This window comes from Mus caroli, unplaced genomic scaffold (assembly GCF_978045245.1).
Source record: "Mus caroli unplaced genomic scaffold, Mus_caroli_1 scaffold_11, whole genome shotgun sequence".
NCBI classification, from domain to species: domain Eukaryota; kingdom Metazoa; phylum Chordata; class Mammalia; order Rodentia; family Muridae; genus Mus; species Mus caroli.
Window position 1 is genome coordinate 76,120,710 of NW_028227266.1, and position 22,671 is coordinate 76,143,380.

The 22,671-nt window shown below is 43.6% G+C and overlaps 1 long non-coding RNA gene across 1 annotated transcript in view; it reads right to left on the reverse strand.

Annotated features, from left to right (window-relative positions):
• LOC147002070 (uncharacterized) overlaps positions 1 to 15,739 on the reverse strand; it is a 35,098-nt gene extending 19,359 nt beyond the window's left edge. The window contains exons 1-3 of the long non-coding RNA XR_015048985.1: positions 15,682 to 15,739; positions 5,712 to 5,790; positions 975 to 1,067 (exon numbers count right to left, since the gene is read on the reverse strand). This is a non-coding gene — a long non-coding RNA (uncharacterized LOC147002070). The remainder of the gene's footprint in view (positions 1 to 974; positions 1,068 to 5,711; positions 5,791 to 15,681) is intronic.
• Positions 15,740 to 22,671: the final 6,932 nt, after the last annotated feature.

Genomic DNA, 22,671 nt, shown 5'->3' on the forward strand with positions numbered 1-22,671 from the left:
GACTCCCACATCAATGCATTCTGTTTTGTTTCTTGTTTGTTTGTTTGCTTGCTTCATCCTGTTTAAAAACTATGATTTTGTACATTTCTATGTGAATGTTATGGTAACAGACAACACATTTAAATTATTTAATATATAAACAGTTCATAAGGGTTTTCCTTAATATAGGCATCTTATCTCTTCCACGCCTCCAAGATATTTGCAGGGCATAGAAATACAATAAGGAATATGCTGCAATGTAAAAAATAAATAAAACAAAGGATTAAGATGGCATGTGTTGCCTGGCAGGTAGGATGACTCTGAGGGCAGTGGGCTCCAAGTTTACAAATGCCACTAATAGTAGGATTGATGCATTTTTATCCTAAGTAAAGCCAGTAAAATAGTGATAATTCATTGCTATGAATCAATCACAGGACAGTAGAACTCACAGACTCTGGTCCAGTGACATGGTAAACATCACATGGCTCCCATGTCACCAACACAGAGCTATGAAAAGGCGGATGTCCCATACCAGGCTTTGCAATTGTCAGCAGAAATCCTGCTGTGCACTGTAGTCACTTACGACTAACCTACAAATGAATTTCACTTCAGCGCAAGGGAAATCACTGGGCTGGACTCTAATATGGTGGCTTGGAAAAATTAAACAATCTGATCTTCCCAGAGGCTCGGTTGTAGCAAGAGAAGAAAATGACTTTATTATTATCAAGATATAACAGACTTTACCAAAAACACACATGAGACCCCAGCCCTTGGGAGGCTGTAGCAGGAGGATCTTGAGTTGCAGGCCAGCCTGGACTAACATATAGCAAGACCCTGTCTCAAAAGTAAAACAAAACAAAATAAAAGTATATCTCTTTCCATTTACTTACTCTGACCTGTGTAAAGGGTTACAGACAGAAATGGTGCGAAAGTATTGCTGAAATACAGCAGCAGTCCACCAAGAGCTATCCACGTCTGACGTGGGGCAAACTCACTGTGATTGCACGCTTCACTGACTGGAGGGAGACAGCCTTTGAAGGTGAGTCATGGGCACGGTCAGATGAGCTTGGTTTTGAGGGATCGCTTTCCTGCAAGAGAAGGACAAATTCATCAGGACCACACTTGTTTCATCACTCTCAGGGTTGAGCTGGTAAATAAAATAAAATAAAATAAAACCATCTGTATGATCTTAATTCCGCTGCCTGTCACAAAATTCCAACCCTTCGAGCACTAGAGGGGCTGGCTCCCTCCTGACTCCGTGAAGCAGCACAGAAGGGTGGAATCCAGGGGGGATTGGCTTGCTCTGGGATGCCCTACCTCCGATGCCTGTAAATGTTGTTCCTCCTCTAGCTCCTGCAAAGAGCCAGAGGGATCGGGAATCGTTCTCCACCGTGACTGGCAAGAGCAGCCCATCACTGCCTTGGCTAACACGGTGATTCACGGAGGGGACAGGGAGTCGTTACCCCTCGTCAGCTTCTTTACCTGACCCTGTTATTCTTTCTCCTGGTTCGGGGTTGAGACAAGGAACACTTGGGACAGCCTTGCTAAGACACCTGCTTTCCTGACTTCCTAAGGTCTGCCCCGAGCTTTCATAGACACTCAAAGCGTCTCTCGTATAAAATTAACAAATCAAGCAATCTGCCCAAGGAAAGTGGGCACTGAGGAAAGACAAGAGCCAAAGCAGCAGAGCCGCCTCTTGGGTTTAAGGGTACCTCGTGCCATGTGGTCACAGGTTTTGGACTTTGAAATGTAGCTGCAAGCAATCTTTGAAAGGACCCCCCAAGGAAGAGTGCCTTTTAAGAGAGTCTGTGGCCCTAACCTCACTTCTGTTCTGTGAGTATACCACAGGAACAAAACTAAGCAAGGATAACATTGCTTCATGTTCTCAAGAAAGCTAGAGACTCCAAAAAAGCTATGGATGCCAAGCAGGTATTGGATTTACTAAAACTTCTCCACCACCACCCGGATCTGTTGCCTGCAGTAAGAACCCAGCATCTCTCTCTCTCTCTCTCTCTCTCTCTCTCTCTCTCTCTCTCTCTCTCTCTCTCCCTCCCTCCCTCCCTCTCCCCCCCCCCCTCTCTCTCACACACACTCCATACATAGAAAACAGAACCCGGGATCAAAGCATCTCATTCCAACCATATCTTGCCCAGTAGTGATCAAACAGAAACCTGTGCTTGTCTTGTGTTTGCCCTTGCCTGTTACAAAGTATCTGTTGTATAAAGAATGCAGAGCTTAGGTATTTAGAAGATGTTCTTTACGAAGGAGGCTGTGACTGGACGTAAACCAGAGCCACAGAACGAGGCTAGAATCTTCCCACCTCTCCTCCATTCGTTCCGGTGGAAGCTAAGGGGAGGGCATTTCTCTCGCAGCTCTACAGCTGCTTGTCTCCCAGGAGAGGCGCAAACAACTGAAGAGAAGCGGCTATGAGCACGAAGCCTGTGCCGGTGGCTCCAGAGGGATGCTGGGTTTCCTTGGGTCGCACGCACAGCAAGGAGGGAAGCATGGCCCCGGCTTCGAGCTCGTTTATGACCCAAGATGGCAGACCTGGGCCAAGAGAACCAGCAAGCCTCTAAGGACCGGAACCTCAGAGGTCTTCGTAGAGCAAGGGGAGGAGCCAGATTCCTGATGGAACGCTGGGGTATGAGGGAGGCCTTGGAAGGCTTCCAGAGTCACTCAGACAGTCTGCCTGTTTCTGACTGCCACACGCGAAACTTCTAGAACCAGTTAGGGCTCTGAAAATCAGCAGGAGTCCTTGAAGAGTATACAGCCAGCACTAGTTAGGGAAGGCGCAGGCTTCTTGCTGCCTTTCTCTATCAAAACAGAATACCTAAGAGTCTTGGGCTGGAAAAGATGGGACACAACTGCAAGACAGGGCCCAATGCCCACTACAGAGCTAAACGCCAGCCCCGTGATGAGAAAGAGAACTTTGTTTATTTTTAATGTTTTTATTTTTTCTTTAAGAATGTCATGCAATGTATTTTTTATCATATCGTTTCCCCTTTAAAAAGTTAAACAAAACATGGGGTTTGATTTGTGTTGACCAATTACTCCTGACCATGGAACCTGCCCTAGCATGTGACTGATATACCCAATGTCACTCCATTGGAAAAAGAAACCTGATTTTTTTTCCCCCTTTCCAGTACCTTCTAGACTAAGGGTGGAACTTGGTGCCGTCTTCAGAAGAAAACTTTAAATTGTACTTTCCATTATAATTTAAGTTGTGCTGAGATGACATCCTCTTAGTTCTCTCCAGCTGCCTGAAATGTTAGTGTACCAACCCAGAGACTACCTAAAGGTAGCAAGACTGAAGCTCAACCTGGTTATAGAGGGTCACAGCCATTACAGAAATTATTAGTTCCTAGCCAAGTTTCCTTATTCATACTATACTGTACATGGCTAACCAAATGATTTAACATATTGTACGAATATAATTACCAGGAGTTGTCCTTCTCTGGATGATAAGTATGGAGTCTTTACCTAAGAACCCACCCTCTGAAGTCCAAGAACCAGTCTAAACTGTGTGTGTGTGTGTGTGTGTGTGTGTGTGTGTGTGTGTGTGTGTAAGAGGGAGGGGTGGAGGGAGGGAGGGATGGAGGGAGGGAGGGAGGGAGGGACGGAGAGAGAGAGAGAGTTATATTTTGAAATTTTAAGCATCACTAAACCAACAATTTGCCTTTTTCTCAATCCTGGAACACAGTGCCATCTGTTGGCACCTTGAGATAATACATGCCTAACATTAAAGCATTCTTTGTAAGTAAAATAGGCTTGTTATTCAAGTAATATGATAATATTCTAGGTGGGCTTCACAAAACTTGACCTCTATCAAGACAAACTATCTGTGCCTTCCGGGTGTCTCTGCCCTCTCTCTCCCCCTTTTCTTTGTATTGCAGGCAGGTTCCTCTGTAAATCCCTAATCTTTCTTCTGTGCTTAGGCTAACGTCTGTCTTCCTGACCAACCTTTCCTTCCAGCTGTATTCTTTCTCTAAGACCTATCCCCTCTCCCAATTCTTTGATCCCTGGCAGGGCCACCTACTTGCCAGTGGCTCGGTTCACGGGCACCGCCCCTAAAGCACTGGCCCCAGCATGCAGTGCTCTCCCTGTATGACTCTTCCCCCCCCCCCGCCCCCCCGTCTATCTAAATCCTAACTAATAGCTGTCCAACAGAAAGATAATATGAGCCATACATGCATGTCCCATGTGGACCTTTAAATTCTCTGGTAGCCATTCCAAAAGTAAAAATAACCAAGTAAACTATCTTTCTATGTGTAATCCAGTCAGTGTATCTAAAACACCATCATCCCAACGCAGTTAAATCAAAGTATTAACAACTCAATCCTTGGACTTTTACATTGCTTTCAAAATCCAAGATGTGTGCTATCTGTCTAGCATACCACAATTGGTGCCCCATTCCCAGTGCACAGAAACTACATGTGGCCAGAGGCTCCTGCACTGCACAGAGCCGCTCTGGAGGTAGGTCTGGCATCTCTTCACACTAATGAAGGTTAAATACATGCTTTCAAATCTCTTCAAAATTGCCAGTGCTGTTAGATTTTCTCTGGGAAGACCTGCCATCTGTGGATTATGGATGCGCCCTCAGTAAATAAGCACAAGCCAGTTTCTCTCAGAAGAGAGCGTGTGAAGGCTCTGCAGGCTGTGGTAGCCGGAAGCTTAGCCGCTGGCTTTGGGTGCTCAACCTGTCTCTTAGTTGCTCTCTTCCATGGGCTCCCGTGGGCTTCCTCACATCCCTAGGCAGAGTTAGGTCAGGTGTCGTTTGCCCTTTTTACAGAACCTGCCAACAATAAAAACTTAAGTCCCGGGCAGACTCTAAATTAGATAGATGCTCTGGCTCTTGGAATAAGTCCCTCCTGGCTGATACTGCTCTGCCTCTGAATATTGAGAAACATTTCCCAGATGACACCGTTTTTAGTACACTACTGTCTGATATTTGTAGTTAACTTTTTGTTTGGTTTTGATCTACTTTCAGTAGCTGGTGTATGGACGGACACAAAGGAAGAAAAAACCTCTTCAGAACTCAGAGCATTGAATGACATCAGCAGCAAATGTGTGGCGCTGGCTAGATACAAACACATCTAGGCACGATGGTAAGGACCAACACGCATGCAGCCTGGGCACCACATGAGCAAGTGCAAGGTAAAGGTACAGCCTCGGCCCTTCCATCTGTGAACAAGAGAATATCACTGAAGCTGCTGAGACATCTGAAATAAAAAGATGTGGCTGAAGGACATGGGCTCCCACCCAAGCGGACCTTCACAGCTAGGCAAATGGCATCTGAGCCTGTTTTCTCTCCATCCCCTCACCATTTCTTACCTAACGGGATAGTAGGCTTCATGTATGACTTGCGAGGAATGTCTAATTTGTTTTCTTTAAAACTGTGTATGTGTGCTCATCCAAGAACCTTAGCAAGTCAGATTGTATTCAAGTTAGTATTGCTCTTCACTTTTAAAGTACTCAGAACATTCTAGAAAAGGCGATTAAACACTCTGATACTGTACAGCCTGAGACTTATGCCTACTTTTTAAAAAGAGAGTGGCTTTTAAGACAGACAGTTTTACCTCATTTATACATAATTTAGGCGCTCTTACAAGCTCCTGGAAAGGTCTCATTCCAGAGAGAGTGGTAAATCAAAGCTGCAGCTCATGACCCAGCCTCGGGTAATGCTGAGACGCTAATCAGTGTTTAAACACTAGACCTCCCCCCCTCAGTCATACCTCTGGTGACACGCCTCTTCCAGGCAAGCCAGGCATTTCTTACTTTCCTTTGAGCAACTTGAGGTCTCAGTGAGGGATCCTTAAAAAGACAAAAACATCTTGTCAGAACTTTCCACCCACATTTCACATACAACGCCAAAGGGAAGAACGTAAAACCACCCAGCTGAGGAGACACTGGACCCAGGCTGGGGTCACTGCATATTTGCTGACTCATGGACTTCGCTGGTGTTTGATTTCTTCCTGTGACAAGAATCAGCAAGGACTACGTGGGATCATTGCATCGGTGTTACTTTTTAGATGTCCACACCGCATAACTTGGAAAATGAGTAGATGCCACTGGACCCTGTGGTAAAAGTCAGGGGTTAAAAATAATAATAATAATAAAATAAAAAAATTTTTAAAAAGGCTTCTCTGAGTATTTTCTCTCAAGAGCCCAGAACTTGAGACTGCTTTTACAACTGATGGAAATTAACTATATCATCTCAAAACTAAGCAGTCCCCACAGTCCGCTCAACCCACACTGCATCCAGAGCTGACTGGAGCACACAGCCTTCTTCTAATCCTGCTGGGGAATGGGTATACTATACGGCTGTGGCCTCGAGGGGGCAGACAGGCACTTTACTTGAGAAGGGAACACACAGGATATACATCCCAACCACTGCAGGGAAAGGAGCAATCCAAGAGTTCAGAAGCTCTAAAACAGAGCTGAGTTCAGAGAACTGACCCTCAACAGTTAGCCTGTGCCGGGAAGCCATCCTGTGACTTCATATACCTGGTTGTGGGCGTGGTTTCCTCACGACATGGAGCCAAGACTGCACTCATGTCATCTATGTGATGGTCACTAAGGACAACCTTGGTCGGCACTATTTTCCTACAGGTAAGAGCCAAACATATGGGATGGGAGTTGTTTCAGCCTCAAATGAACGAAAGGAAAGCTAAGGGTTAGCTGATCGAAAGAGATCCTTGGGGTTGTGGAGACGGTTCTGTCAGTAAAGGGTCTGCTGTACAAGGCTGAGGGCCTGACTTCAGATGCCCAGTGCACCCAGAAGCCAGGCATGGAATCTGCTGCTGCTTGTGGTAAGGGGAAGACAGAGGGAATAGGAGAAAGGCAGATTCCTAAAGTTCATCTGCCAGTCAGCCTACCTGACTGATGAGTTCCAGGCTTGGGGAGAGACCCTACCTCAAAAAGTGAAGTGAACCTTATATTGACCTCTGACCTACACATACACAGGTGCACACACACACTTATCTCACCACACATGGACTAGAAAGGTTTCCTGGATATATAGTTTTCTCATCTGAAGTAAGACTGGAAGGAATGAGGAGAACCTCAGTCAACCATAAGGGGGAGAAATAAGCCAGGAGCATTCAGAACGCGAGGAGAGGTGCTGTCTGTCCTTTTATAATAAGAAATGATACTTCAAGGGTGGTCAGCCATTACAGAAGACCTGAGCTGCAGCTGGAGTGTGGAGAGCTAAGCACCAGATGACCAGGTTTTAAACTTCGGGCAAGGGTAGGCCTTTGAGGGCAGCTGGGAGGAGATGACAAGTTGTGAATGACAAGTTCACAGGGCTGATTCTGCAGCACTTGGAGCTGTGGCTTGAGGAAAGAGACTTGGGGGGTGGGGGGGGAGGCCAGGCACAAAGGGCTAACGAGAAGGACAGCATCCAGAGGGGCTCACAAAAGAACTACCAAGGGACCTTAGGAGCTGATTTGAGATGAGAGACAAAGATAGGAGACAGTAACATTTACAAGAGCAGTGATGAATCCAGAGACATAAATCAAAACAGCTGTCAGGAGACCTGGAGAGACCAAAATTCTATTCTGGAAAAAAAAGACTTGAAGGAAACAAAACAACATCCAAAATCAAACCTCGAAAGAACAGATGGAGATAGGAAATTGCTGCAGAGAAGAAATTTAAGCTTGAAAAAATAGGTTAGGGATCCTAAGGTCATGGAAGCAAAGGAAATGAACACATAAACAAGGCACGTAAGACACAATGAAATAGACATGTGTCGTGAGCAAGGCTTTCTCAGGGAAGTCTGATGCCTCACATAAGCGGGAGGAATGGAGAAGTGCTCATAGGACAGAGGGGGACATCTGACGTTGTGTTTTGGTCTACATCAATAAAGAAAATGTATAAACAGATCTAGAGCTAGAAGTTCAGAGACAACTTTGTACCAGCTGGGTCTATCATCATACAGGAATCTCTTCCAAGAAGATTCTATGTGGTTCCAGCCATACCCGCTGTATTGTTATGGGTGACTTTTGTTGTCAATAATAGCGATGTCTCTTCTGTGGCTGTGATACAACACCGTGACCAAAGCGGTTTATAGAAGACTTGATTTGGGTTTTACTGTCCCAGAAGCTAAAAGTCCATCATCATCACAGCAAGGAAGCATGACGGGAGGAGGGCACGGTGAATGGAGCAGCGATCTGGGGACTCATATCCAAAACCACCAAGGGGAAGCAGACAGAGAGACTGCACCAAGAATGACACAAGGATTTGAAACCTCAAAACCTGCCACCAGTGACATACGTCCTCAAACAAGGCCACACGTCCTCAACCTCCGATGGTGGTGAGTGAATAGGGACGGCCTCCATAGACTCATGTGTTTGAATGCTTAGCCTGTAGGGAGTGGCACTATTAGGAGATCTGGCCCTGGTGGAGGAAGTGTGTCTGTGAGGGCAGGCTTTAAGGTCTTGTATGCTCAAGCTATGCCCAGTGCAGGACACAGTCTCCCTCTGCTGCCTGCAGATCAAGTCAAAGAGCTCTCAGCTATCCCTCCAGCACCATGTCTGCCCACAGGTCACCATGTTTCCTGCCATAACAATTGTGGATGAAACCTCTGAGACTGTAAGCCAGTCCCAACTAAGTGTTGTCCTTTATAAGAGTTGTCGTGGTCATGGTGACTCTTCACAGCTATAAACCTCTAATTAAGACACCTCCCAAACAGCACCACTAACTGGAGATTGACTAATCAAATGCCCAAGACTATGGGGTACCTTTGACTCAAATCACCACCATCCCTAATAAAGGTTTTGGTTTTGTCCTTGCTTTTTAATGAGAGAAGGTATGATAGAAATGTATAAGAAATCTGACTGACTACAGGGATGAAATTTTACTTTAACTTTCCAAGACTATACATGTAGATGTTAAAGAAAGTTTTTATAAATAGTTATACTACATTCTACTAAAAGAAAGTAGCACTAATATTTAGATGATCCAAACAACATGATCATTGGGTCTAAATATCTACATTTTTAAGAAAACAAGATATCTTTCTTTCTTTCTCTCTTTCTTTCTCTCTTTCTTTCTTTCTTTCTTTCTTCCTTCCTTTCTTTCTTTTTCTTCTTCCTTTCTTCCTTTCTTCCTTTCTTCCTTTCTTCCTTTCTTCCTTTCTTCCTTTCTTCCTTTCTTCCTTTCTTCCTTTCTTCCTTCCTTCCTTCCTTCCTTCCTTTCTTTCAAGACAAGGTCTCACTGTAGAACTCACTAGGTAAGCCAGGCTGGCCTTGAACTTACAGAGATCCTCCTGCATCTGCCTCTTATTAAGTGCTAGATTAAAGTTATACACCACCAACCCTGGCCTTCTCATTTCTGTTTTTAGCACTGTATTATGGCCTAAGGCAACTGATGATCATTTCTTTAAAAACAATACTAGGCACACATAAGTCCTCTTGTAATTTTGTTGTCTGTTGCTGTGATACACGCGATGACCAAGAGCAGCTTAGCGAGAAAAGGTTTATTCTTCTGGGTAACAATCCATTGCTGGGAGAAGCCAAGGCAAACACTCCAAGCATTAATCTGGAGACAGGAACTGGTGCAGGCCTTGTGGGATTGGTGCTTTCCTGGCTTGCTCGGCTTTCTTATAAACTGGCACCATCTGCCCAGGCATGGCACCACCTACAGTGGGCTGGGCCTTCCTGCACTCATCATTGATCAGGAAAATGCCCCTCCAGTGCACCCGATCTGACGGAGGCAATCCCTCACCTGACATTCCCTCTTCCCGGATAACTCTAGTTTGTGTCGGGTTAAAAAAAACTAAGCAACAAAAGTCCTGAAAATATCCAGACACTTCACTTCTTCCGTAACCAATAAAATGTATTGGTGGATTGCTGAAAATAAAAGTAGTAAAAAGGATGCGCCCCATCCCCATCCCCCTGCATGCACATCAGTGGTCCAGTTTTTCTCTGAGGCATTTTCTTTGTTCTCCACTGTATCACTGGCACGACTTAGATATACATGTATGATTTCTCTACAGACCTGTGACTGAGAATGGGGCAGGATGGCATGGAACACTGAGGTTTGTTTGTTTTTTTTTTGAGCCTCCCTGGCCTCTGGAAACTTACCAGCTATATTCCTCTTATTCCTCTGCTGTGCTGCTAAGCTCCTCGCCTCTCTGCAGAGAACTTGCCCTGTGCCTCTTCTTCCTGAGGTCAGTGACCCGCCTCCATCCTTCCCACCAGCCAGTGGAAGGTGAGAGGCCCCAGACCTTTGTTGTGTTCATTATACAGCATAAGTCAGCTCTCCAAATTCTTCCTCAGCAGAACAGAACTTGCATGTTGTATGTGCAAAGGCAGGGTTGTATGTGTATGTGTTAAGAGCACCAAACCCTGATTTAGTAATTTGGAGATGGGCCTGGAGAATTAGCACTTATAACTAGTTCTGAAGGCTGGTAGTGACCTACCACACTCTGAGACCTTCTATTTAAAGAGTCCTTAACAACTCTGCAAATGGACCTACCAATCCTGCTTGGTCTCACTCCCTACTGGCACACAAAGGGAGAACAGAAGCTTTCAGTGTGTGGGTGTGTGTGTGTGTGTTTGTGTGTGTGTGTTTAGTGGTAAAGCACTTGCATAACAATGTACATGCAAGGCTCTGTGTTCAATTCCCAGCACCACCACAATAAATAAACAAATAGTTTTATCTCAGACTTAGGTAGCATAATTGCTCCCAGAAGCCCTTTCTGCAGGTGGAAGCCCGTATGAAAGCATCCGTTCTGCCCCTTGTTTACAGCATCCCTTTGGTGTGAGTGGTGGTTTTGTCATTTGTGTAGATACTTGTTTGTTTTAAGATAGGATTTTGCTATATTTGGAGCCCAAGATGGCCACAAATTCATAATCTCCCTGCCTCAGCCATCTGAGTATTTTTATGGTTGTCTGCTAAAAGCCATCGAGCCTCATCTTTCCCTGTTCCCCTTAAACTTCTTTGCTATGAGAAAACATAGGCACTCTCTGCTATGGAACCAGAGATAAATGTAATCCACATCTATCCATTTACCATTTCGGAGGTCTTTCCTACCTTTCCAAGATACTTCAACTGTACAAATAATAGACCTCTACACAGACTCAACTGGAACAAATTTTGATTCTGGCAGGGCCCACCTCTGTTAGCATCACAAGTATAAATGGCTTTCCTTCCCTCTTTGTATTAAAAATAATAAAGATGATCTTAGGCAACTATCTAAGTAAAATTAAGAGAACTTTTCACTATGGAATCTGAAGACCTCAGAAAGTACAATGGAAGTTCATACCAACATTGCCAAGCTTATAGAAATCCCCTAGAAATAGAAAAGAGTAAATGTCTTATGACTAAGAGCCCTATTGGACAGTCCTATTCGCAAACACAGAGATTCCAATCCACTTTCAATATCCCATTCTAAGCAAGGGGCAGATAGATCACTAGAGCTCTGAGATCTGTGATTCACTGTAGAGCAAATCACAGGGAAATGGCAGTTTGTAGAAGACATGGGACTGTAGTGGCTACCATGATTTTGTGTTAGATTTCTGTCTAAGGTGGACGTTTTGCAAGAAGCTGTCTGTAACTCCTCTTCCACGTTGCAAAGATATCCTCAAACTTTCCAACTTGAGAGCCAGCAAGCTAGAAAACTGTTTCTAATTTACAGGTGGAGTGAATCTACTTTTCACATGTGAATCTATCTCATTAATGCTCACACATTGTCTCTGTGGCTCCCTGAAGACAGACACAGCCGTTCTCTCCCGCAGGCTGTGGGCTGTAAGTGGAATGTCTGTGCTGGTGTTACCAATCCCAGTGGATTTTTGCAAATGGAAATAACTGTGCACCTCCTCCTCTGAGAGCTACATCTCTCACATCTGCCATGCTGTTTATCTAAACTGTAGATTCAACAGCTTAAGAAACGGGCAAAGGTTATATTTTTTTCAACATTTACATTAACGTTGGATTCACTAGTAAAGCCCCAAGTTTCTTCTTTACTATCATTTATGTCTGCTGAACTAGACACTCAACACATTCTGCATACATCCCAAATTATAAATTTGATAAAAGAATTCTTGTGATTTTAATTATAGCATGTTTATTTTTCTCCTAATATCAATATTTCTCTTCAAAAATAACGTTGGTTTACCAAAAGGAAATTCACCTGAATAAGGAAGTTGTTCTTTTCTTTATGGAGAATATGCATTTTAAGGACAAAAGAAGAAGAAGAAGAAGAAGAAGAAGAAGAGGAAGGAGGAGGTGGAGGAGGAGGAGGCAGCGGCGGCATGGAGGAGATGGTAAAAGCAAGTGAAGCAGCCAGGCAGGAAGGTGTGATGTACTTGGAATCCCAGCACCCCAGAGGCCAGCCTGGGCTACATACAAAGACTCTTTCTAAACAATGGGTGGTTATGACCACTGTTTCTACCCAGTTCTTAGTGAGATACTGGAATCTGAGGCTGAGGAGAGAAGGTAGGTCTGAAGATGAACATATACTTGGATATCAGTTTGATAAAGGCTGCATTTAATGGCAGGGGCACTGCTACATATACAGTCATTTGAGACCCAGGGAGAGGAGAAGAGTTGAAAGCCCAACCATAGAGAACAGGGAAATGGAAAATATTAAGGCCAAGCAAAGGGGCAGGCGCTGACCTCTGAGAGGAGAGAAAGGAAGGAAGAGGGCATATGCTCCAAACGCCAGAGAAAGATGCAGCTTCATGGAAAACATTAGTCCCGAGATAGGCACAGAGAAGGAAACCTGGCATGTACTGAGCAAATCAGTAAGGCATGCTTGAGGTTGCTAAGCATCAGTTGATGGCACCATTATTCTGCCTGGTTCTCTCTAAGCAGGATAAAAAGTGAGCCAAAGGATGGGAATGAAAGACGCTCACTCGGTGCGAGGATTGGCCAGGTAAGTGATGCCAGAGGGACAGACAGGAGCCATGAGGCACTCTCAAGACAGTGACTGCAGGGATAGCTGACACCTTAGGCACACACAGCACACATGGTTTAACTGCATTCACAAGGCTGCACACAATCAAGCCAGCCAAAGTGCCAGCATGGACTGGGGAGGGGCTCGCTAACTCTCCACCTCTACCTGAGGAACTAGTAGTAACCAATGGCTGCTAGGGGCTGGAGAAGGTGTTGTCCTCAAGGATGCAGCCTGACAGGTTGTCCCTGTTCCTGTGGAAGGCCTTTACAAGCATGCACATACTGGCATGGTAGAGTGAACTTGCTGGGTTTTAAAAGGAATGCATAAAGTTGGGTGGTAAAGGTTGAGGGGGTGGGAAGCATGGGAGGCGAGGAAGAGGGGTTACACACATGATATGCATGTATGAAATTTTCTAAAGGGAAGAAAGTTATCTAGCCTGGGAAGGAACAAAGTCAAAACATAAGAGGAACAGCTTTTACTAAAAGTGGCCTATCTATCTTTTCCACAAAATTATCTTCCCATCTATATTGGGATATAATTGTGAGAGGAAAAATCAGTTTCTAAAAGTAAAATTATTATATCCAAGGTTACAAATGTTTTAAGTAAGGTTGTTTCTAACAGAGTTGATATCACTTGAACCAGATTGGCAAACGACTTTGCCTGTATCGCAGCCTCTGGTTCTTTTCAACACACCTTGCAAAGTATGGTTGATGGTAAAACAACCTGTAACAGCCAGTGACGGAGCTCCAGGCCGTCCTTGACTTGTTTTGTTGACTCTTCATTTTCATTCAGAATAAACTAACCTTTTACACTGATGCAGCTTTGATTCAAAATCCTTTACATAGCTGTGAAGTCTTCATTCAAAAAAAAAAAAAAAAGAAGCAAATTTTTAAATCATAATGTTCACCAAAAAAGTGAATCAAAACTGGTGAAGACTTTAAGAAAGTAATTCAAGATAATGTCCACCCTTTTGTTTCTGTAACTAGTTTAAAGCTGCTTTTATCTGGGAGAGCCTTCCCAGGAGTCCTCCAGCACTTATTCCTAAGCAACAGGGGAGACATGCAGAACAGAAATGATATGACCCTGGAAACAGCCATGCCTGAATCTCTGAAGAGATTGAGGAAATTCAAAATAGCAATGTCCTTTAGATTGCTATGTCGTTCCTGCAAATGACTGACAGCTCTGCGGCTTGAGGAACTTCAAAGACATCTTATTTCCTTTTTAGATTCTCAGTGACTGTCCATATTAAGGACGACAGAGAGACCCAAGACACCTTATGATAGAAGTGTATTTGAACAACCAGAGACTGAAGTCAGGAAAGACAGCTGCTCCGTAGTCAGATTTTAGGGGAAGGGTAAATCATTAACTCCCAACCTAAGTCTGCTCCTGCCCGCCCCACACTGGACAGTGGCGGTACACAGACGAAGATGTGTCTGGATGGATAGCAACAAAGCATCGGTAACTTCAGGTGATGCCAGGCAGCGAGATATACCTCTCCTGTTCCACTAACAAAGAAATCTCCATCTGTGAAGATTGTGAGTAGCTAACATTTTCAAAGCACATGGTCCTGGGAAAGTCCACTATCGACTTAAATACTGTTGCCTTACATTTAGACTAGAGATGGGGAGGGTAAAAAAAAAAAAAAAAAAAAAAATATATATATATATATATATATATATATACACACACATATATACACACACATATATATACATATATTTTTTAATTAATTAATTTTAATCAATCTGACTTTTTAAACTTATATAATAAAATTTATATAATAAAGAAAGTAACTAGTGAGGTGGTACTTACTCTTAAGGTTTTTTTATCTCCTATTTATTAAAATAATAAGTAATCTACTAAAATTACCAGCAAGCCAGTTTTAAAAGCTAAGCAACGCTGAGAGTAATAACCAGGATGGTCACCAATCCTTCAGGGAGTTGAGACATGCAAAGCATCTTACACTAATGAGAAGAGAGCACCTTTCTTTGTAAAAAGCCTTCTTTCACTCTAATGTGATGCTCTGTAAGGCCCAGTGCTGCATCCGCAGACCATACACCACCCAATAAGCAGGTAAATGTGGGACAGGTGAGGTGTTTGCACCCGGCCTGCCCACCTGAGTTCAATCCTCTGGAACCAAATGGAAGGAAAGAATTGACGCCAAAACTGCCCTCAATGCTCCCACCATGGTTAAGTGTGCACACAACACACACACAAACACAGACACACTAAATGTAATTTTAAGTGACTTAAGTCCAGCTGACAAGGCTGCATTCATGCTTAAAAAAAAAAAAAAGTTGATATCTCATAAAACAAACTGCAGTATGACATCACAGGTTGGAAAGTTCAAAGTGAAATTTTTTTTCAATTAAAAAAAATGTTTGAGCACAATATATATTAGGGAATTGTCTCAACACCTCTATGTACAAATAGCCAATCTTTCACAGTCCTTCAAGGAACTCATTAGATAAATTGGAATAATTAGATTTCCTTCCCTCTCTCCACTCCCTTCCTGAAATTGAGAACAGAAAAGCCTATTAGCAGGTCCATCTTCAGGAAAGCTGGCTTAACGGTACCATGGCAACAGGCCATCATCACACAAAGGGGACCAGTGTTGAGAGGCTGAGAGAGCCTAATGGGGGAAACTCAGCAAGGTGGCCAGGTGACACGACTATCCACACACATTTTCTAAAAGCCCAAACTAGCAGGATATTTCTTTATAGTTGCTGAAGTATATAGCCACAGAGAGAAATGCCTGTGGCTATTTATCTTTTAGACCTATTTTAAAGGAAATCTTTTCTTACGTCTCCTGCAGGTGCTCTGTCTCCCGTCTTCTTGTTCTTGGCTGACTGACTCTTCCTTCCGCTTTTCATTAGCTGATCTGAGTTTGTGCAAAAACCACCGTGAAGTTCCCTTTCCAGGTAATGAGCTCCTCTGGGGATCTCCTGTGTTACAGCTCTTAGGAGATTTCACAAGCCCCGTTCCCAGGTCGGGGGAGGCAAGGTAGGACCAGGTGACTGGTTTTACCCACAATAGCATCATCCTATTTGCTCCTGAAGCAAGGTCCAGCTGCTGACACTGCTAAGAGGAACTTAGACCTGCAAAGGCCACCGACTCTGAGAAAGTGTAACATGGTCATTTCAAAAATAATCGTTCTGAAAACTTTCAGACCATCTTTCAGAAAACGTTCTTACTAGACACTAAATCATTGGATTACATTTATAAAATTCCTAAGATTTTATTTTAGGTTATCGAGACACTAAGAGTATCTCTGAGACCACCAAAGGGACAGCACCTCCCTCCAAGACTCCACAGGCTACACAACCCTTTCATGGTGGTCACCTAAGACCATCCTGCATATAAGACATTTACGTTACGATTCACAATAATAGCAAAGCTACAGTTATAGAGTAGCAATGAAAATTTTTATGGTGTGGGGGGCGGGGTCAACATGAAGAAGTGTATTAAAGGCTCAAAGCATTAAGAAGGTTGAGAGTCACTCTGTTAAATAGACAAAGTCATAAACTGCGCTCCCTAAATTCTTATCTTATACCCACAGATTAATGTAGTTCTCAATGCCCACCAAAGAGGCTTAGTTTAGGCGTAGCTGGTGATTAAGACAGAGACCCACAACCAGTCAACATGTAGAGAATAAATGCCTGTTGAATTCTCGGCTTTAAATGAGACATCTATGTCATACCTCTTCCCTTAATAGCTCAGTGACCATGGAGAAACAGTGAACTGAAGGATGGTAAGGGCCAGAGGGAACAGATGTGTGAAGTGAGAAGCTGTTCATGGTGGCTGAGTTCGCAGGCACAGGACATTCACAAGATCAATTCAACCCAAATCCCAGCATGGATGGAGGAGGCTTGTGTTGAGTCCCACTCCTTTCTGAGGAGCTACTGGCAAATGACAGCTGCTGAGAGGGTCAGCTGGAGAGAGGGTCAGGTTCCTTTGGGGATGTGGGCACCGAGAGGCTGCCCATTTTCTAAAAGATGTTCCACAGAGACAACACTAAATGGACTCAGTGGGGATTAAAAGACAAGGAGAGAGAGACAGAGACTGATAAAGAGAGACATAGAGACAGAGACAGACACACAGAGAGAGAGACAGAGACAGAGAGACAGAGAGAGCATGGGATGAGAAAGGAAAGATAGAAAATAGAGGAGGAATTGGGGGGAGAACATGGTGGCATGGATTGTAGCCACATACACTATATGCTATAGAGTCAATATAATATTTTCAAAAAGCTATTTTCCCAACCACTGCCTGTCTCACAAGTTTTGCATATTTCCTAATGAAGATAGTGCATTCTGGTTTCTGGGAGAAGTTTTTATTTCCCTACCAAAAAAAAAAAAATGATGAACAATGAACAATAACTAGGGATTCCTCAAACAGTTCCATATTTAGATATTTCCCAATTTAAACCAATCCTACAACTTAGCATTTGTCTTAGTTAGGGTTTTACTGCTATAAAGAGGCATCATGTCCAAGGCAATTCTTTATAAAGGGCAACATTTAGTTGGCTTACGGGTTCAGTCCAATCAAGGTGGGAGCATGGCAGGCATGGTATGGGAGGAACTGAGAGTTCTATATCTCCATCTGAAGACCGCTAGACGACTAACCACCACATGGTTAGGAGGAGGGTCTCATTACCCACCTCCATAGTGACACTCTTCCTCCAACAAGGCCACACCTACTCCAACAAACCCATGCCTCCTAATAGTGCCACTCCCTGCGCCAAGCTTATTCAAACCACTACAGCATTGCACTGTGACTTGGGAAATATGATTTCCTGAGGAGGATCCACATGAATTCCAACAGGAAGGTTTCTGAAGCAGATGTGAGTCAGACTCTGACTCTCAGCTCTCCAAAAGGAAGACAGCAATGGCCAATACCTTCTGGTAAGATGTCAGTCATTCAAAAAGATTTGGGTCAACAGATTCAAAACCCTTTAGTTCCACCACTGATTACTATATGTAATGGTTAATCCTGATAATCAATGTAATTGGATTTGTCAAGACATCAGTGAAGCACACTGGAGGGATGTCCATGATGACACTTCAGGAGACAGTTAGGCCTTGAGGGCTATGATATAAAAAGAGGATTAATTCCTTGGTAGGCTTGTGGAATGATGGCATTATTGGATAGTGATGAAAGGTAGGGGGTGGAGTCTTGTCAGAGAAAGTAGGTCAGTGGGGCCTAAGTCCTTAGTGCTGTATTTTGCCTGGCTTCTCACAATTCTCCTTTTGCCTCCCAGCTGGCAAGATGTCAGCTACCATACTCTGTCACACCCTCCACCATGAGGGGACTGATGCCTCTGGAACCAGAAAGCCAAAAAACCCTCCCTCTCTTAGACTGTTTCTGTCACGTGTTCTAGTCCCACTGATGGTCAAGTAGCTGACAGCCTACCTCAGTTGTGACCAGGTGAGACAGACTGTATGGAGGAACATGATGTCTCTGCTTGGATGGATAGATAGAAGAGGAAGAACATGGAAGAGTGTTTGTCTTGTAGTACATACATGGTAGAATAATCTTAATTAAGCAATATCAATAAATATGGAAGTCACATTCTAACAAAACGGTGATAATAAAAAATAATGAGAAAAAATATCCAGATAAGAATACAGGTTTTAGGATGTAGCAGCAAAACTAGACACAAGACAGAGAAATGAGAGGCCCTCCCCTGTGGCAGTTGCTATGGAAAGACTTCATTCTTTCCCCAGGGAGACAAGGTACCACCTGAGATTCTGTGAGAGTAATTTTAGTAAATGACTACAGTAAACAGGATATCTTAGTTATGTTTCTATTGCTGTTGTTATACAACACCCTGACCACAGCAACTTATAAAAGAAAGTATTTAATTGGGATTATAGTTCCAGAAGGCTGGAGGCCACGAAGTGAGGCAAAGGCTTTAGAAACAGCTGAGAGCTCAGACCTTGAACGGCAAGCAGGGGGGGCAGAGCGCACACTGAAGTACATTGAGAATGGTAGGAGTCTTTCAACACCTCAAAACCCACCCCCAGCGGCATAATTCCTTCAGCAAGACCACATCCCCAAATCTCTGTGAACAACCAAGAATGAGGAACCAGGTATTCAAATATGCAAAACATATGGGGGATATCTCATTCAAAACATATGGGGGATATCTCATTCAAAACATATGGGGGATATCTCATTCAAAACATATGGGGGATATCTCATTCAAAACATATGGGGGATATCTCATTCAAAACATATGGGGGATATCTCATTCAAAACATATGGGGGATATCCCATTCAAAACATATGGGGGAGATCTCATTCAAAACATATGGGGGAGATCTCATTCAAAACATATGGGGGAGATCTCATTCAAAACATATGGGGGAGATCTCATTCAAAACATATGGGGGAGATCTCATTCAAACTACCACACAGGACAACGAGACAGGTCAAAATAGTCTGACACACAGGGTGCATCCAGTGTATTAAACAAAAATGAGCTTTCATAAGAATATGAAGTTGATGGCTTTTTAAAAGGCATTTTATCTTTAAAGAATATTTGGTGGATACAGGCCTCTAAGTTGGGGCACTCCAGTATCAAAGTACTTTTCCAATTTTTAACAAATATGTGTGAGTTCCTACCATTGTTGGGAGGTTGGTCATGGCTTAGTGAACCCACAAAGGTAAGAACAGTGTACACAGTGTGTTAGCCCAGGTATGGCAAAGGAATCTTTTGTATTTCAGAGAAATAGACTTTTCCATTTGTGTATTTTTATACAGTTTCACATTGATGGGAATGAGCAACAATCAGGAAGTATTGGCTGTTTAGCAATGGCCTCAATTTCATCACAGAAGTCACCATATGTGGGCTGTAAGGTTGGTCTTGGCAAAATAAAACAGTTGGTGGAGAAAGTGCTTCTGATAAAACTCTACATAGGTTTGCTCAGAGTGGAGCCTGCCCAGCACTGACTTTACCGATGCAGAAAATGCTGGTCCACAGACGACAGGCTTTTTCTATTGCACACTATCACTGTTTTCTGTGCTAGAACAGTGCTTGTCACATAAAGCAAACACTGGCTAAATGAATCAATGCTTTCTGTGACTGTCTTACAAAGCTCCTGGATCTAGATTTCTGAAAGTTTGAGCCTTCTTTCTTTCCTTCTTTCAATCTTTGATTCCTTCCTTCCTTCCTTCCTTCCTTCCTTCCTCCCTCCCTCCCTCTCTCTCTCTCACTTCCTTCCTTCCTCTCTCTCTCTTTCTCTCTCTCTCTGCCTCTTTCTTTCTTTCTTTCTTTCTTTCTTTCTTTCTTTCTTTCTTTTTCTTTCTTTCTTCCGTTATTTCCTTGACAGCTTTTAAATGTTGGTGGAACTTGAAAGATTGTTACCAAACATCTGGATAGGTCTTCCCTCAAAGCAAGGTCATTTTAGCCTACTGCCAATTACATCGTTTGGGGCTCCTAAAATCCAAAAGAGAGTTCTTCTTCCCAAAATGTGCTGGCTAATCACCAGGGTCTTCAGAATGTCTGGCAAGAAGTTAGATTGGCACAAGAGTGAGACCACACCCAGTGCTGACCCCCAAGAGAAACGTGCACTGTGAGTGATGCAGGAAAAACGGGACTGATAGTCTATTTTAGTCGTTGTCTTTCCTCCAGTGGACAGGGAGGGATGGGACAGTCTCTCCTTCAAAGCTGTTAGAAAGCAACTCACAAGAAAATGGGTTCCAGTCTCTAATTCACATCAAGCCGCAGCATGGAAGCTAAGGTACTCACTAAGCCAAGCACTTCAAGTTCAGAATCTCAATGATGTCTCACAGACAAAATTGTTTAAAAAATAAAAAAATACTGAACAGTAAAAGCTCAGCATGCCAGAAGAAATAAGCATCTTGAGTTAAAAATCAGTAAAGTGAATCAGGCAGAACAGCGGGATCCTGCAGTCCCCGCATTTGGAGCCTGAAGCCAGGTAGACCACCAGGAGCTCCAGGTTAGCCCAGGCTGCATGGCAGAAACAAAGACCAATAGTGAGAAGTCTCGGGAGACCCACAAACACTGAGACAACTGGGATCCTGATAAAATGCAAACCAAACATTTTAGCATTTCAAAGAAATAATAAAAGGCTTTCAAATGTTAGTCCGCATTTATGCAAAGGGAACAGAAAGGCTTCTAGGGATGGAGCTTTGTGTGGGTTTGTGGTGGGTTAGGTATACCTGAGGAGAGAATTGGTGAGGCAGGATTTAAGGCCCCCAAATATCTTCCAAATGACACTGTAGAAAATAGAATTCATGAATAAATGTGAGAAAAAAGTAAGAGGGCACAGAGAACAACCCAGAAGAGAAATGCTGAGAGACTGGGGAGAGTAAGCACTGAGGGGGCATTCCGGAGAAAGGTCTCAGGCTGGCGATCGACTGCAATCCTCAGATCGCAAAGTCACAGCAGGAAGAATCAGCTGAACTGGCAGGTATATGATTGTCAAAATACCCAAGTAGGAAAAAAGAGTCTTAAAAACTGTGATAGAGCTGAGTGTGGTGGTGCACACCTTTAATCCCAGCACTTGGGAGGCAAAGGCAGGTGGATTTCTGAGTTCGAGGCCAGCCTGGTCTACAGAGTGAGTTCCAGGACAGCCAGGGCTACACAGAGAAACCCTGTCTCGAAAACAAACAAACAAACAAACAAACAAAACCCCACTGTGATAAAGAAAAGGCAACATCTCCAACAATTTACAGCTCCACTAAGAATTAAGTTCTTACAGGATAATATAACCCAGGCTTGACAAGATGCTTTATGAATATTGAAAGAAAATATCTCTTGGTCTACAATTATACAGAGTGGACAGAGTTGGTACAAAGAAGGTGTAATTGGCATTGAAGTACTGAGCCCCACCCCCCTGCTCAGGCATGTACCACAGCCATGCAAGTGCCCCTTTCCTGGGATGTCCCCTCATCTAGAAGCTGAGTGCCAGAATGAGACACAGCAGTGAGTCCCAGTACCATCATAATCTCTGTGTCATAATCTCTGTGTCCTCATATTCCTTAGTCCATCCATCTACCAAGCAGTCCTCTGCAGCTCCTACTTGTCTCTTTCTCTAACCAAAGCCTTCACCGCAGTGAGGAGATGGCAGGCTTTCTATAGTTATGAGGTAAGAGGAATTGTGCCTTTGCTTCCCGGGGCTAGGATGGAGCACCCTGATTGTCAGTCCCTTTAAGAGATGCCTTTCATAGGCCGCTGGGGGTCGCTGTAGCCTCTGTGTATTTCACTTAATGTTACTAGAGGGCAGAGACCAGCAAGGCAATGGTGGCCAGCTGGGTCGGGTCACCCTCCTTACAAACTCCCACGCTAGGAATATCTAATGATGTACACTCTGCCTATAAACTAAATCAGTATTTACAGTCTTCCCATAAAGAAAGGCGAGATCCAGATAGCTTACAAGCGAGCTCTCCTGTGTACTTAAGGACGAGATAATTCCACACCTATGTCACTTCAAAAAAGAATCCAGGAAGTACGCCCCCATTCGTTTTATGAGCTGGCTATGGCTGGAATGCCCAGACTAGACATGAATACTATAAGCAAGTTAATTTCCCGCCACATACGAACATGAGAACAAAAGCCCTCGATGAGTTATCAGTGACATGAATGAAGAGAAGGACAGAAATGACAATGTGGTTGGACTGAATTTGTTCAGAGGAGCGCAGAAGGTTCAGTGTCACAAGTGAAGTTAGACATGCTGCTGGTAATGTGATGTTCCAGTAATCATAGATTCTGGCAGGGTCATCTCAACAGATGCAGAAGAAACAGCACGAAAATTCAGTAACCTTCA